Source organism: Pinus tabuliformis, chromosome 6, assembly GCF_031772625.1.
Source record: "Pinus tabuliformis cultivar Carrire ecotype Pingquan chromosome 6, CPIR1, whole genome shotgun sequence".
In the NCBI taxonomy this organism is placed as follows: domain Eukaryota; kingdom Viridiplantae; phylum Streptophyta; class Pinopsida; order Pinales; family Pinaceae; genus Pinus; species Pinus tabuliformis.
The window spans coordinates 575,933,668-575,948,892 of NC_142292.1; the positions used below are offsets into that span (position 1 = coordinate 575,933,668).

The window sequence follows — 15,225 nt, forward strand, 5'->3', positions numbered from 1 at the left end:
TTTGTAACTTTGTGTTTGGAACTTGGCTTATTTTTTTGTGTTTGTGATCTGTGTTTTGCCAACCCAACTTGGATCTGATTCATTTACATAATGTTATGCGTGGGTGTACCATTACCCCTTCTCAGTTTTGCTAGAACCGAGGTGACATACAACCCTTCCACCTAGTCACAATCATTGTTTTTTATTTCCATACCCTTAATCACACAAGTTGGGTGCATGGGAGGGGATTTAGGGTAACCAACTACCCCATTCCCCGCTACAGTCAGTCATTTGCACTCCATCTGTTCGAAGGAGGAGGTTCCACTGTCGAGGGTTTGGTTTCTTGGTTTTTACACAGAAAGTTATGCAATTCGTCACTCATGTATATTTCTTTGGCCTTGCTATCTCCTTTACATTGAGTCGAATGGAAGAGGTACAATGTTTCTGCAAGAAATTTAGTAGAATGGGTTCCAGTTTGGTTACAACAATAACCCAATTCCTTATGATATGTTCTTCCTAGATTTGAGTTTGGGCTAAGCTCAGTTGGAATGATGGAACCCGAAAAGTGCTTCCTCTACTATGGCAACATAACCGACTCCCCTCAGGTAAATCCCTTATATTTTTTTTCTTTCCTCCATGATTTCACACATATACTTCCTTTAACTATTCCTTACTCATTTTATTGTCATTCCTTTGAATTGCAGGTTCTCTTGGACTGAGTTCGGTGGGACTGGGAGGAGGCAGGGTTCAATGCTATTATTTCAGCTCCTGGGTATTTCCTATTCTTACCTATTCAGCCACACTCTGTTGTTTGTAATTCCAAATGTTGTTAAATTCGATAGGCTACATATTAGGGTTTCATCTTGCCCTTACAGTTTTATTTTTATTTTCCTCCTTTGTTCTTCTGTCTGAGTATGAGGCATCCCTTAATATCTACGACTAGTATTATTAATGTATACTATAAGTTGATCAGATGTTTCTAGAGAAATTCGATCCATGAATTTGTTGCATGGCACATTTTGGCTTGTTTTGGTGTAACAATTTTACCTACAATCATAAAGATGTGGGTTTTAGCAAATGTAAGCATTCTATTAAGTTTTCTGGTACTAAGGCTAAAACTGTGCATTCCTTCAATTTTTGTTGTAATTATTTTTTGTTTCAATCCAAGTTTTATATATATTTTGTATAATTTGTTCTATTTTCCTTTGTTTGTGTGAATTACAAGTTTCTTTGCTCAAGACCCCATGTATATAGAATTACCAGGTCAGTTGTATATATATATATTTTTATTTATGTATTTATTTATTTTTTTTTTTTTTTCAGTTACAGGATACAAGGAGGGCAAGCTTATGTTTTGATAACCCTTATTTTCTGTTTGAAATTAATTTATCATAAATAAATAAACCACAGAAAAATGTGTGTTTTCTATTCTCAAGTTAATCATTTCGAAGGCTTCAACGCATCTTCATTTTGGCTTTAACAACTAGTAGTTTCCTTTTTCCATCCTTCCACCATAAATAAGTTATTCATCTATGTTTATTTTCCCCTGTCTCTGGACTATTCCTTCGGCTGTCAGTAACTGACCCAGATTGATGACTAATTTGGTGTAAATTACCCACGGTAATTTTTTTTTCTGGTCATCCAATGCACTTTGTGAGTTTATTGTATTATAAGGCTTACTTACAGGGAGTCTACCAACTTCGTTGTTTCAACAAAACTTTTGTATCTTTTTTGTTTACAGTGTCCCATAAACCCCTTTCCTTAGGTACTCGGTGCCGCTACAAATCATTCCTAAGTATGATAATTTTTTGACTAAATGAATTTAAAATACAATCAATCATAGATAAACAATTATTTTTAAGAAAATAACACAAAATAACATTTCAGCTAGTTAAACTTCTCGAAAATTTAACTAGATTTTCGTTCTTTGACAAATTGAGCTTTTGTCCTATTGAATTTTGTAGCAAAGAATAATCTTTAAGAACTCGTGATGAAATTACTATTTCCTATACAGAGGAGCTCATGGCCTATAGGCTGATGCATTTTCTGAGCTCCTCTGCATCACTTTGACTAACAATGGCAGCAAATAGAACTTTTTCTTGTGTGGTTCTAGATCCCATTCTAGAAAAGGGTTTTGTAGGCTGCGAGTAGTTGTAGTTTGTTTGAACTATATTACTATCTTCTTTAATTAATATGGAGATATTATTCTGATCTACTCTGAACTTATTGTTATCTTTGGTACCTATGTTGGTATGATATTTTCATCTGTGGCTTTACTAGTTTGTGATATACGATTATTGTTTTCTTACATCTAAATATAATACACATATTTTAGGCTTCATGGATACATCGTAATGCGCTGGTTGCTTTCTTCCACAAGTCATTTATCTTGTAACCAATCTATTTATCTTGTAACCAATCTTTCTAATTCTTTTTGTTTTTCATTTTCAGTTTTGTAAAGTATGATTAAGAGAATGCTTGCATTCTCGAAAAGGGATTGTTGGGATTGTTTATGTTCACAGAATGTCTATTTTTGGCTAAAGAATATTAGTTGGTTGTGTACTTGTTAGGTATGGCCCGTTTAGACCTTGGACTTAATATATTTTGGCTAGAACTGGTGTTCGCTGGGAAAGAATGTGGTGGCAATATGCTATAAATGCAGTCCTCACCGATGTGCTTTCTGTGTCGCACTTCTTGGATTTAATTTGGATCATGCATGTATGGATCAACAAACTCATCTTTTTTTTTACTTATGGAAGTTGTTTGTTTGAACCCCAATGGTGCTGGTGGCTTATTTTGATTTCTAGAATGACACATTTTATGTGCTATAGTTATTGGTTGGATATGCTTCTTCTATGAATCTAAACACAGAGGCTAAAATTATCAGAAAGAATAACCACACTGTGCTGACCATAAGGTTGCAAAATTTTAACATACTTATTTACTGATACGTGGTGGACATACTTATCATCATCTGGCTGTCAGGTTATTCTAGATTTTGCATGTCCGGCTTTTAAATGATAATCCTATTTATTTTATTCCGTTCTTTCATGTGTCCATTTTTATATTTCTCCCTTATTTAATACCATTTCCAAGGAAATTGTTAAGTTTCCCTTCTTATTTGAATTTTGGAGCACTAAGAATGACTATGGAGACCGTTCTAATTTTACTTGCTTATCATTTTCTTTGCTTGTAGCATTGAGTTTGACAATGGGTTGTCTAAGTACAAGAATGCTCGAAGAAAATACATTAAACTATATAGACTAAAGTTGGAGTGTCTGCAACAGGATCAGGTCAGTTGAAATGCAGGTTATATTGATAATATATATATATATATTTCTAAATTCTAAATTATTTTTTCGTAATTTTAAGCTTTAAAAAGATGTTGGTGAGTATTTGATGAGTTTGAGTGTCTTGATAAAATCCAAACCAATTGTAAGTAATTATGTAGTATCTCATTTCAAACCTCTTTCATGTGTGTAGTGAAAAATGGTGTGGCTTTCTACTGAAACTCCAACGTAACCATAGTGGCCAATTCAGTAAAATGAATGTTTCTACATGTTTTGATTAGGGATATTATTTTTTCTAAGCTATGAGAGTTGCAATTTTTTTTTTTTTTAATTTATATTTGTTATTATTATTTATTTAAAATATCATCAATCATTGTTAAACACTTATTTTCAAGAAAAAAACACAGAATAACATTTCAACTAGTTAAACTTCTGGAAAATTTAACTAGATTTTCAATCTTTTGGAAAGTTTGTTGTTCTAAAAATTATATCAAGTACATAGACATAATAAATTTCCTCAAGAAATATTTAATCTATCAAATACATAGACATAAGAAATTTCCTCGAGAAATATTTAATCTATCTTCATCTAAGAAAATATTCGCATATATTTTATCTGCTGTTATTTTTTGTTATCTGTTGTTATCTTGACCACAAATTTACAGAAGGGACCACTCTACCCTTCCAACAAGAAACTACCTATTACGCCCAGTCTTCTCCACCATGCTCCTCAGTTCTAGAGCAGTCACAGTCAACAATTTTTCACAATAATTCACTGGCTTGAGGACTCTTGGTCCAACCCAGAATTATTCACAAAATCTCTCTGCATTTTTCTTTATAGATTTCCACTGGTCTCTCTAGCTCAAGAAATCTTTTTTCCTTCCCCTTTTTGACAACGTCCTATTTTTTTTTCTTTTCCAAAAGAAACACGTAGGTATAACTGCCTTAACTGCCAACTTTCCGGTAAAAGAGAATTACCGAGGTTGCTTCTGTAAATTCAGGGACTCCACTAAATTCCAAAAACAACTAAGTTAATTATTTTTTACTAATTCCCTTAGTGGTTAGCTAATTTACAAATTCTACCACCCTCATTGTAGTGTCAATATCCATCACTAGTTTTAAAATTCATAACAGATATAAATATAAATATATTTTGGTTTAGTTAATACATAACAAATATAAATATAAAATATATTTCGGTTTAGTTTACTAACTTTTTTTATATAGTTGATTAATTTATTAGGCCTTAGACGCTCAGGAAACTAGTTTTAAACTTCATAGCAAATATAAATATAAAACATATTTTGGTTTAGTTTAGTTAATTATATATATATATATATCTATATATATATATATATATATATAGTTGATTAATTTCTTAAGCCTTGTAATAATTTTTATTTTATTTTTTATTTTTTTTATGCATATTTGTTTTTAGATTTTTCTTGCATATTTGATTGGTTTAAGTTGTTTAGAATTTTTTATAAATTTATTAAAATCACATGTTTGAGTTGAAAATTCTCTAAAATTCAAGTGCTCTGGAAATTTAGAAGATTTTATAAAATATAAATCCATATATATAATTAAAAACTAATTTTACATACTAAAAATCAAAATTAAAAAAAAATAATAATCAACGCAAAAGTCCACAGTCAACGATTCATTAGATTCATGTTATATTACTTCAATTTTAACATGTTACATTAAATTTCATGCTATTTAATTAATAGTTTTAATAGTTTTGCTGTCTTAATAGGGTTTGATTTTAATATTATTAAAAGATTAGTTATTTCCCATTTACAATTAAAAAAAATAATCAAATCATTTGTATGAAAAATTTCATAGAAATTATGTAAAAATGGTTTATTACACCACAAAAATTCTCCAGTGCACATAGACACACTTTGATATATATATATATATATATATATATATATATATAGATATAAACAAAAGACAATTTTGATTTTAACTTCTAGCCCCCTCCTACTCACCAAGTCTTTTCCCAACCAGAGCCAAAAAATTGTAATCTGTGGTGAAATTAATTAAATGTTGTTTCAAAAATTTGTAATCTCTGCTCAAAATAATAAAGATGTTTCACAATATTTGATTATTTCCTTTGTTTCAAGCTATACACAGTAAGTGAGAAGTGATAAGAAGCTAGTAGAAGTGATTGTTGAATCTGCTACGGAGCTTTGTATTTGCAATGAATCATTACCACATTGAAGCCAAGAGGGCGTGTGGAGATGCTTAATCCCTTTCCCTTGGTTTTCTTTTTCTTTCCTTTAAGCATTTTTTATCTTGCTTCCCTACATGCTGCATTGTAAAATTCTACAGTAGAAATATGGAATTTGGAAGGAATTTTTCTGAGTCTTTTTAGTGAGGATGTTAAACAAGAGAAATGAACATAGATTCGTAAATTCTACATAGTAAAAGTATATAATAGAAATATGGAATTTTGAAGCTTTAACAAGTTTTACAGAGAAGGAGGGCCATCTCAGTTGGCCAGAATTGATATTTTTGTCAGTATAGTGGACCCTCTAAAGGAGCCTCCTCTTGTCACAATGAATATTGTTCTGTCTATCCTTGTTGTGGATTATCCTGTCTATAAAGTTTCAAGCTATGTTTCTGATGATGGAGCATCAATGTTTACTTTTGAAACCATTTCAGAAACTTCAGAATTCGCAAGGAAATGGGTGCCATTTTACAAAAAATACAGTATTGATCCCAGGGCTCCAGAATTCTACTTTTCCCAGAAGATTGATTATTTGAACGATAAAGTACAACCTTCTCCAGTGCACATAGACCCACTTTGATACATATATATATTAACAAAAGAAAATTTCAATTTTAACTTCTAGCCCCTTCCTACTCACCAAGTCTTTTCCCAACCAGAGCCAAAAAATTGTAGTCTATGGTGAAATTAATAAAATGTTGTTTCAAAAATTTGTAATCTTTGCTGAAATTAATAGAGATGTTTCACAATTTTTTATTATTTCCTTTGTTTCGAGCTATACACATTAAGTGAGAAGTGATAAGAAGCTAGTAGAAGTGATTGTTGAATCTGCTGCCGAGCTGTGTCTTTGCAATGAATCATTACCACATTGAAGCCAAGAGGGTGTGTGGAGCTGCTCAATCCCTTTCCCTTGGTTTTATTTTTCTTTCCTACAAGAATTTTTTATCTTGCTTGCCTACATACTGCATATTAAAAGTCTCCAGTAGAAATATAGAATTCTGAAGGAATTTTTCTGAGTCTTTTTAGTGAGGATGTTAAACAAAAGAAATGAACACAGATTCGTAAATTCTGCATAGTAAAAGTATATAGTAGAAATATGGAATTTTGAAGCTTTGACTGGTTTGATAGAGAAGGAGAGCCATCTCAGTTGACTGGTTTTGATATTTTTGTCAGTACAGTGGACCCTCTAAAGGAGCCTCCTCTTGTCACAACAAATATTGTTCTGTCTATCCTTATCGTGGATTATCCTATCGATAAAGTTTCAAGCTATGTTTCTAATGATGGAGCAGCAATGTTTACTTTTGAAACCCTTTCAGAAACTTCAGAATTCGTAAGGAAGTGGGTGCCATTTTACAAAAGATACAGTATCAAGCTCAAGGCTCCAGAATTCTACTTTTCCTAGAAGATTGATTATTTGAAGGATAAAGTACAACCTTCCTTTGTTAAAGAGCGGAGAGCAATGAAGGAAAGTGCACATTAAAGTATCCAAATGTAAGAGCTACTTCTGTTGGTTTATTGGTTTTTCTTGCCCTTGACATCTTCCATCTTTGTGCCAATATCAGAGGGAATATGAAGAGTACAAGATCCGGATTAATGCTCTTGTGGCCAAAGCACAAAAAGTGCCAGAAGAGGGATGGACCATGCAAGATGGAACTCCATGGCTAGGCAACAACACTGGAGACCATTGTGGGATGATCCAATTATGAGATACTCATATTTTACCCTAGAGTCTTATCTTTCCTTTGTAGTCTATATGCAGTATCATAATTTTCTCTCCCTTTTGTTAACATGCTTATAAATATGTTGCAAGTAACGGAAATTAGTACTACTGAATTTTTCACTTTCAGCTTCAGGTATTATTAGGTCACAGTGGGGGAGTTGACAATGATGGTAATGAATTTCCATGGTTAGTTTATGTATCCCATGAAAAGAGGCCTAGTTTCCAACACCACAAGAAAGTTAGTGCGACTAATGCAATGGTATATTCCTAGCTCTGTACACATCTCTCTTTTTCTTCTGATTTCCTCATATCAAATTCATTAATTATTATGTTGACGCTAATGATTGCTATCCATTGCTCCACTTAGGACTGAGTGTCTGTTGTCCTCACAAATGGCCTCTTTCTATTGAACCATCATTATATAAACAACAACAAAGCTATTCGTTAAGCAATGTGTTTTCTAATGGATTGAGTTCTTAGGAAGAAAACTTGATGTGTACAGTTTCCTTTGAGATTTGATGGCATTGATTGACACGATTGATCGTAACACTGTGTTCTTTGATGTAAGAAATTATGAACACCCAAAATGTTCTTTTATATGCAATTATGCAATTTTCATATAATTTCAGCTTGGCATATTAATTCTGAAATCTTTGCAGATCAAATTGAGATGTTTCAATGGTATCCAAGGGCCTGTTTATGTGGGTATAGGGTGTTGTTTTAATAGACAATCACTCTATGGTTATGATCCAGTTCTCATTGAGAAGGATCTTGAACTAGCATGCTTCTTGAGATGTTGCTCGGGATCTAGAAAGAAGAGCAGAAAATAAAACAAAAGGTATGATGACGATAAGAAGAGAACCAGGCGAATTGAATCAACTATACCCATATTTAGTTTGGAAGACATAAAAGAGGTTGTTGAAGGCGAGTCCAAGTCCAAATGAGTGATTTGTATTTTTTGACAACTCATTTACCCTTAAACATTATTTGCCCTCACCCTTTGAAATTGCATAATGCAGGATTTGATGATGAGAAATCATTTCTCATGTCCCAAAGGAGCTTAGAGAAAAGATTTTGTCAATCTATCCTCATGGAAAATGGTGGTCTTCCACAATCTGCAAATCTTGCTTCTTTATTGAAAGAAACCATTCATGTTATCCGTTGTGGATATGAAGACAATTCAGAATGGGGAAAAGAGGTATGAGTAGAGGTGGATCTGCATCTATTTGATGATGCTGTTGATTTTTTTTTAGTTCATCGAATTAGTTTTGTCTATAGTAAAGTTGTATAAACAATTTTCATGAATGTGCATAAAATCTCTTCAGAATAAGCAACATTTTATTTAGGAAACCAAGCACAAGGCAACTATTCTTGAAGCAAATATCTAATATGAATGGGTTCTCATATTTTGTGTAGAGTGGGTGGATTTATGGTTCTGTCGCAGAAGATATTTTGATAGGGTTTAAAATGAATGCTTAAGGCTGGATTTCAATATACTGCATGCCTGCACATCCTGCATTAAAGGGATTTGCACCAATCAATCTTTCAGATCATTCAAATCAAGTGCTCCGATGGGCCCTTGGTTCTATTGAAATTTACTAAGTAGGCATTGTCCAATTTGGTATGGCTACACCAATTGCAGAGGCTAGCATACATCAATACCATAGTTTATCCTCTCAGATCCCTCCCACTGGTTGCGTATTGTACCTTGCCAGCTGTTTGTCTTCTTACAGGGAAGTTTATCATTCATGAGGTAAGATTGTCAACCCTTACTGACCTTAATCTTGTCAAGATTTACTCACCTCTAATGCAACCTGTCGTTTAGATTTTTTTGGATTTTGTTCTCATACAATTCTTCAAATTTTTCCCCAGATTTTTATATTTATTTTGATATGCAGATTAGCAACTTTGCAAGTGTGTTCTTCATATTTTATTTCCTTTTTTTACAACTTCTATTCTAGAGCTACACTGGAGTACATGTAACATTTGGCATCGATGAATGGTGGAGGAATGATCAATTTTAGTTTATTGAAGGGGTATCAGCACGTCTATTTTCTGTCTTTCAAGAGTTACTGGAAGTTCTAGCAAGGATTGACCCAAAATTTACTGTCACATCAAAGTCTTCAGATGAAGATGGTGAATTTATTGGTGAGTGGTCTTCTCATCCCTCTAACTACTTTTCTTGTGGTAAATCTTGTTGGTGTAGTAGCAGGTTTCTCCCAAGCTATCAATAGTGGTTATCAATCTTAGGGTCCATTGTTTGGAAAACTGTTTTTCTCTCTGTGGGTGATTGTTCATCTTTATCCATTCCTCAAGAGATTAATGGCTCACCAGAACCAGAAACCAAGAATAGTTATTGTTTGTTTAATTCTTCTTTTGTCCATATTCTCCCTACTTTGGGTGAGGATAGATCCTTTCGCATCAAACACATGATCATCATCAAACACACAACAATGTGGTGTAAATTGCTAAAACCCCTGTTAGTGTTCGTTAGCAGCAAATGAGGAACTAAAAACACATATGAGGGCCAAGAATATCTCAAATTAGTTTGTATCATATGTAGATAATAATATTTGAGAGGGAGGGGCTTTAAGCATATTGTTTTCTAGCTAGTTCCAGCATAGGGTCTAAACCTTGTACTTTGTCTTTGATTGATAGTTAAGATTGTACGGTGTAGTTGGTTCTCTATTTCAACCAAGACAACTGAGGTTTACTTGGATTCATCTTTGTTCTAGAATTGATATGATGCCATAGAATAGTGGGCAATGGATTATATGGTTTGATATTGAAGAATGTATTTTTCAAATATTTATTGATTTTTAAGTGGCATTCTTGTCATGGACAAAATTATGGCACGTCTTAATTGAATCTCATATTTTTTAAAATGTGAAGTAGTCAATATAAAATAATTGTGTCATGTAGGAGCACTGGTAGTTATTAAGATTTTAGGCATATAAGTGCCTATGAAAATGGTAAATGCATGTTGTTTGTTCGTTTCATAAAATACAATTATAAGTGCCTAGGAAAATATTAAATATATGTTGTTCGTTTGTTTCATAAATCACAATTATAACTATGTTCAAAAATCATTGACCCCATCTTTGATGACTCCATTGCATCCAAAATGTTAGTTATACAATGAGTTAAATAACATGTGTGTTTTGACCTAACCTTGAATCATCTAAATTTGAGATTTTTTTTAGAAGTCTTTGTTCTAGGTTTCTATTTAAATTTCAGTGAATGGCAGTTTTAACATTGTTAAACTTTTCTATCATAGAAATTGCTTAGCACATGACTCATCATCTTTCTTTTGATACATTTAGTTGTCTGGTAATATTTCTCTGATTGTATAAAGAGAACATTACTGCGGGATTCCCAAGCTCTTCTTCTCAGACAATGTTGCGAGCTAAAGAGACAATGTCCCGATCCCTTGTTGCAAAAGTTCCATTGGAAGGAATTTTGATTTTTACGAGGTGTCATCTATCTCACCAAGAGAAGAATATCTTTTGTGCGAGATTTGTAGATTGCTAGAATCTACTTGATCAAAGACAATTTGTGTTTGCAATTACTACTCAGTAATCTAGTTATTCCTTCCTCTATTTTAATTTTATTTTTCCATTTACTACAGTACTGTTACAACAGATTATAGTGGGTATCTTAAAATTTTCATGTCAACATTATATTGCAGGTAGCAGTTCACCAAGATTACTATGGTATTTTAAGGAATTCTTTTGGAGGATGGTATTGTCAGCCATGTGAAGCTTTAAACTAGCAATACCAACTCCAAGGCATGAGGCGTCCAAATGTAGCTAGCTATGGTATGCTAGGTTGTGGTATGAACTGTGCTCTATGTGGTGGTTTGAATGGTGATTTTAAGAGGACTACTGATGGCCAGTGAGTTCATGTATTTATCACTGAGGTAAAAATCACTGATTGAATGGTGTTCACTTCAATAAAATACAAGAAGTTAATTATGCAAAATCGTATTGTTGATTTTAGCTTGTGTGTTAATGATTTGTTGAGGAGCAATATATTTTCTCCCTTATGGTATCTTCATTTCCTTTGTGAACCTGCAGTGGATGTTGGAGAATATGTTCAGGAGGGGTCAAATGGAGCTTGTTAAAGGGCTGGTATGTTTTAATTGAGATGATGCTTCACTACTAGTGATGCATATAAGTTTGAGCATGCTGAACTGTTTTGTTTTACTTGTTTTGTGCATGATTGTTGCATTTGGATTTTGTCTAGTGAGATATTGTTAAAGACCTCTATTATCATCCCCAAAGGCCAACCAGTCTTTCTGAGAAGATATGGGTAATGCAAAATTGTATTTTCTTGGTAGTTCCAACCTTGGTGTTGGCATGAACTATTGTTATCTAGTTTGATGCCCCACTGTTCTCTTTTATTTCTAGTATCTTGTTACCTAGAGATGGAGGACACAATTACCATTATAGAAGAAGGTTTTTCCTAAATTTTGTTTCTTCTTTCTCTTTCATGAAAGGAGGGTCATCGACAAGCAGCAATGGGAACCACCAGAAAGCTCTTGAATAAGTAAACTCCATTCCAAAACCGTTCCGTGAGAAGAGTGAAGATAGAAGGACTAGCCAAGAAAACCATCCCTCAAGGTATTGCATTGCAGAACGAGGAGATCTTCTCCTACAATTGGCCAAAACAAGGGGCCTCATGGTTATAGAGTATAATATAGAAGTGTGGTTGTAGAATCTTCTATTCAAGCTAAGAAAATTATTCATATCGATAGAAATAATTGGTAATTAAAAGTATTAAAGGAATTAAAAACTTAATTTTATGAATCTAGGTTTAATAAGCAAAGTATTAAAAGAAATAGAGATGTTTAAAAAAATATAATATTATCATAATTTTGATTTATTTATTATTATTATTATGTTTCTGTTTATAATTCTATGTTTCCCTAATATTATAAATCTGTTCCATCTAGTAAACTGCAAATGCACCTAACTACACTTTATATAATCAATAGAAAAAATATTTTTTTTTTGTGAAGGATGGTGGGTTTATAATCAGTTCCTATAGAAAACCCAGTCCATCATGTTGTTTAGTTTGTAGTTTGCTTATACAAATGATTTTGTCTTTGAAAATTTCAGTTTTGATAGATAAATTGGTATTATGTTGAGAAAGAAAAGGTGCACCTTGCATTGAAATTGAGTATCTCAGAGCTAATTTTTTCTATATTGTGCTGGAATGAGAAAAATAATGCTTAAATTGTTGGTGATGTTTATAACAGGAAATGCAACATCTCTAGCACTCTACTTATCCCCTATGTAAGTATAGGGCACCCTTTGCTACCAGTGCTATTGTTTCTTTTCTTTGCTTTTTCTTGTGGTAGGCTGCTTCCTTTTTGAATGTTTATTTTATTTTTAAGAGAAATTCTATGTAGTTTTGATTGATCTGACAGGCCTGACACTGAAATTATGAATTGCAGGTCAACATTCTGGAGAATATACAAGTTCAAGTCCTCGAAAGAGTACTCTGGCCTTCCTTACTTGTTCACCCTATTCAATTGATGTGTTGGGTTGCTCTATGGGAGCCCCTTCATCAAACCCCACAGTACCATGATCCTCACAATCAAAAGTGCAGGCTTTGTTTTGGAAACATTTTATCTCACGTCCTTTCTAACTTTCGCTTTGCCAAAGAGAAAGGTATAAATTTTTTTTAGCACACATTCTTTGTTTCCTAAAATTTAAGTCTTTGGAAATTGCAAAAATGTATTATAAATGTAAGTCCCAACTCTAACCTGAATTTTAATGTTTGGAATATATTTGAAAATATTCTCACTCTTGTTTTATACTTCCCCTTTAAAGATCATTAATGGGGAACTAAAATTATATGTATGTATTGTGTGGAAGATTCTTGCTTATTATCTTACAAACTTGTTCCAGGTGAGAACGATATGGGCCAGCAGACATTCAAAATGATTTTATGTATTTTTTTTAAATAATTTTTTATATTGTCTCTAGAGAGACAATAGTTTGAATTATGGACATTTATTTTTTTTAAAATAATTTCTTATATTGTCTCTAGAGAGACAGTATTTTGAATTATGGACATTTATTTTTTTTAAATAATTTTTTATATTGTCTCTAGAGAGACAATAGTTTGAATTATGGAAATTTATTTTTTTTAAATAATTTTTTATATTGTCTCTAGAGAGACAATAGTTTGAATTATGGACATATTGTCTCTATAGAGACAATATGTTTTTAATCTCAGCTATTGTCTCTAAAAAGAAAAAAATGTAATTGTCTCTAAAGAGACAAATGAATTTGTCTCTAGAGAGACAAATGAAATTGTCTCTAGAGAGACAAATCAAATTGTCTCTTAATAGACAATAATTCTTCTCTTTATAGAGACAACAATAATATGTGTTCTATATTGTCTTTATAGAGACAAATTTTTGAGACATTATATATTGAGACACCCGCTTAGAGACAATATTTAAGACAATACACAAGTTTCTTTTTGTCTTAAGTTAAGACAATTGACTCAAATATTGTCTTAAATATTGTCTTAAAACCCCCCTACATGTAGTAGTGTTAGGTATGTATATATATCTAATGTATTATTGAAATTATACATAATTATTAGTTTCAATTTCATGAACTTTGTTTTTTAATTTAATAATATAATGTATATTTATACTCATTTACATTAAATTGTCATATTTACAAATGAAATCAATATCGATGATGAGATGTTAGAAAATGTCGACACTGGTACATATGGAGATAAAAAATCTAACCATGCTATATGATATCGTGTTGAGCTCGATATTGATAAGTTCCTCGATTCAAAGATGAAAATGTGATAGTTCAAGCTCAAATTTTGAGCGGTCTCTTAACACCAAAGGAATTAAAAGAAGCTACAACACTATTGGGTATTCTAAAATCCACGAAAGATGAAAAGGTGAAGGGAAATGTGATTCAAAATATAAATGGTTCTCTAAAATAAATTGGAAGATCTAGAAAATAAAGTGATCTAGATGCACATAGAGAAACAAAAATGGTAGTGGTTTCACCAAGTACTAAAGAAAATCGTTTGGTAAAATATTTGGCAAAAGGTTTAGGGACCTAACTAAAGACATTGCACAAACATAGGAAATTTCGATTGAAAATATATGTAAATGATGATCTTGCTTGTTGGACAGTTATTTGCAGGAAACCATACAAAGTTAGACTTGGAAAATACATTAAAAAAATAATATATGAATATTGGATGAAAATTTCACGTGTTTTGCCAAAAGTTTGGGATGTGACATGGTGAAGAATAGCACAAAATTGATATGAACAACATGCAAAACATATCTTGGACACCACTATGATATAGTTGTTCAATAAGTTCATAGAAGAGAATTGTGGAATTAATGTCTCAATGAGTACTTTTGTGCAACAAAAACCATGGTATGTTAAACCTATCATTGTAGGCGACACTCGTGTTGGCATTATGACACAGGTTTGGCACTATGACATAGGTGTTGTCCTTGATGGCCACTCACTCAGATGACAGATCATAGTTCAGGCTCTCAGAATGAAGGAAAAAGAGATATACGCAGTTTCCTCTTAACCAAGCCGCGTATACATGCGGGATCACCAATCAAAAGGCGCGTATGCGTATGCACGCACTTTCATGTAAGGAAAAGTGTGTACATGGGGGAAAACTTATTTTTAGTCCATGGTATTTAGTCCCTGGTATTTGGACTTATGGTTTTGGACCATGGTATTGCGTCCGAAGTGTTGAACCCGGGTATTGGGTCCCAAGTATTGGTTCTAAGTAGTTTTGGACCATGGTATTGAGTAAGGCCTAAGACTATAAAAGGGGAAGGAGATCATTACACAAAGGCACTCAAGCATTGAATATCTTATGAAGAGGAAAAATCTAGAATACTGGTCATTGGGTTATGGTGCATAGATGGATTTGAATCAAGGAGGAACCTGAGCACTAGAAGAAGGATAAGTTCTATTGATAGG

At 32.7% G+C, this 15,225-nt stretch overlaps 2 long non-coding RNA genes across 4 annotated transcripts; both read left to right on the forward strand.

Annotated features, from left to right (window-relative positions):
• The first annotated feature begins 215 nt into the window (after positions 1 to 215).
• LOC149259825 (uncharacterized) lies at positions 216 to 3,276 on the forward strand. The gene is made up of 3 exons (XR_016247748.1): positions 216 to 584; positions 684 to 751; positions 3,176 to 3,276. It is a non-coding gene; the product is annotated as an uncharacterized LOC149259825 (long non-coding RNA).
• A 1,995-nt stretch (positions 3,277 to 5,271) lies between these two features.
• LOC149259826 (uncharacterized) lies at positions 5,272 to 12,992 on the forward strand. Of its 3 annotated transcripts, none has more exons than XR_016247750.1 (9): positions 5,272 to 7,484; positions 7,885 to 8,139; positions 8,245 to 8,423; positions 8,642 to 9,373; positions 10,914 to 11,144; positions 11,302 to 11,355; positions 11,724 to 11,847; positions 12,486 to 12,522; positions 12,684 to 12,992. It is a non-coding gene; the product is annotated as an uncharacterized LOC149259826 (long non-coding RNA). The 3 variants fall into 3 exon arrangements; XR_016247752.1 differs by having other exon boundaries at positions 7,885 to 8,063; XR_016247751.1 differs by lacking the exon at positions 8,642 to 9,373 and having other exon boundaries at positions 5,277 to 7,484.
• Positions 12,993 to 15,225: the final 2,233 nt, after the last annotated feature.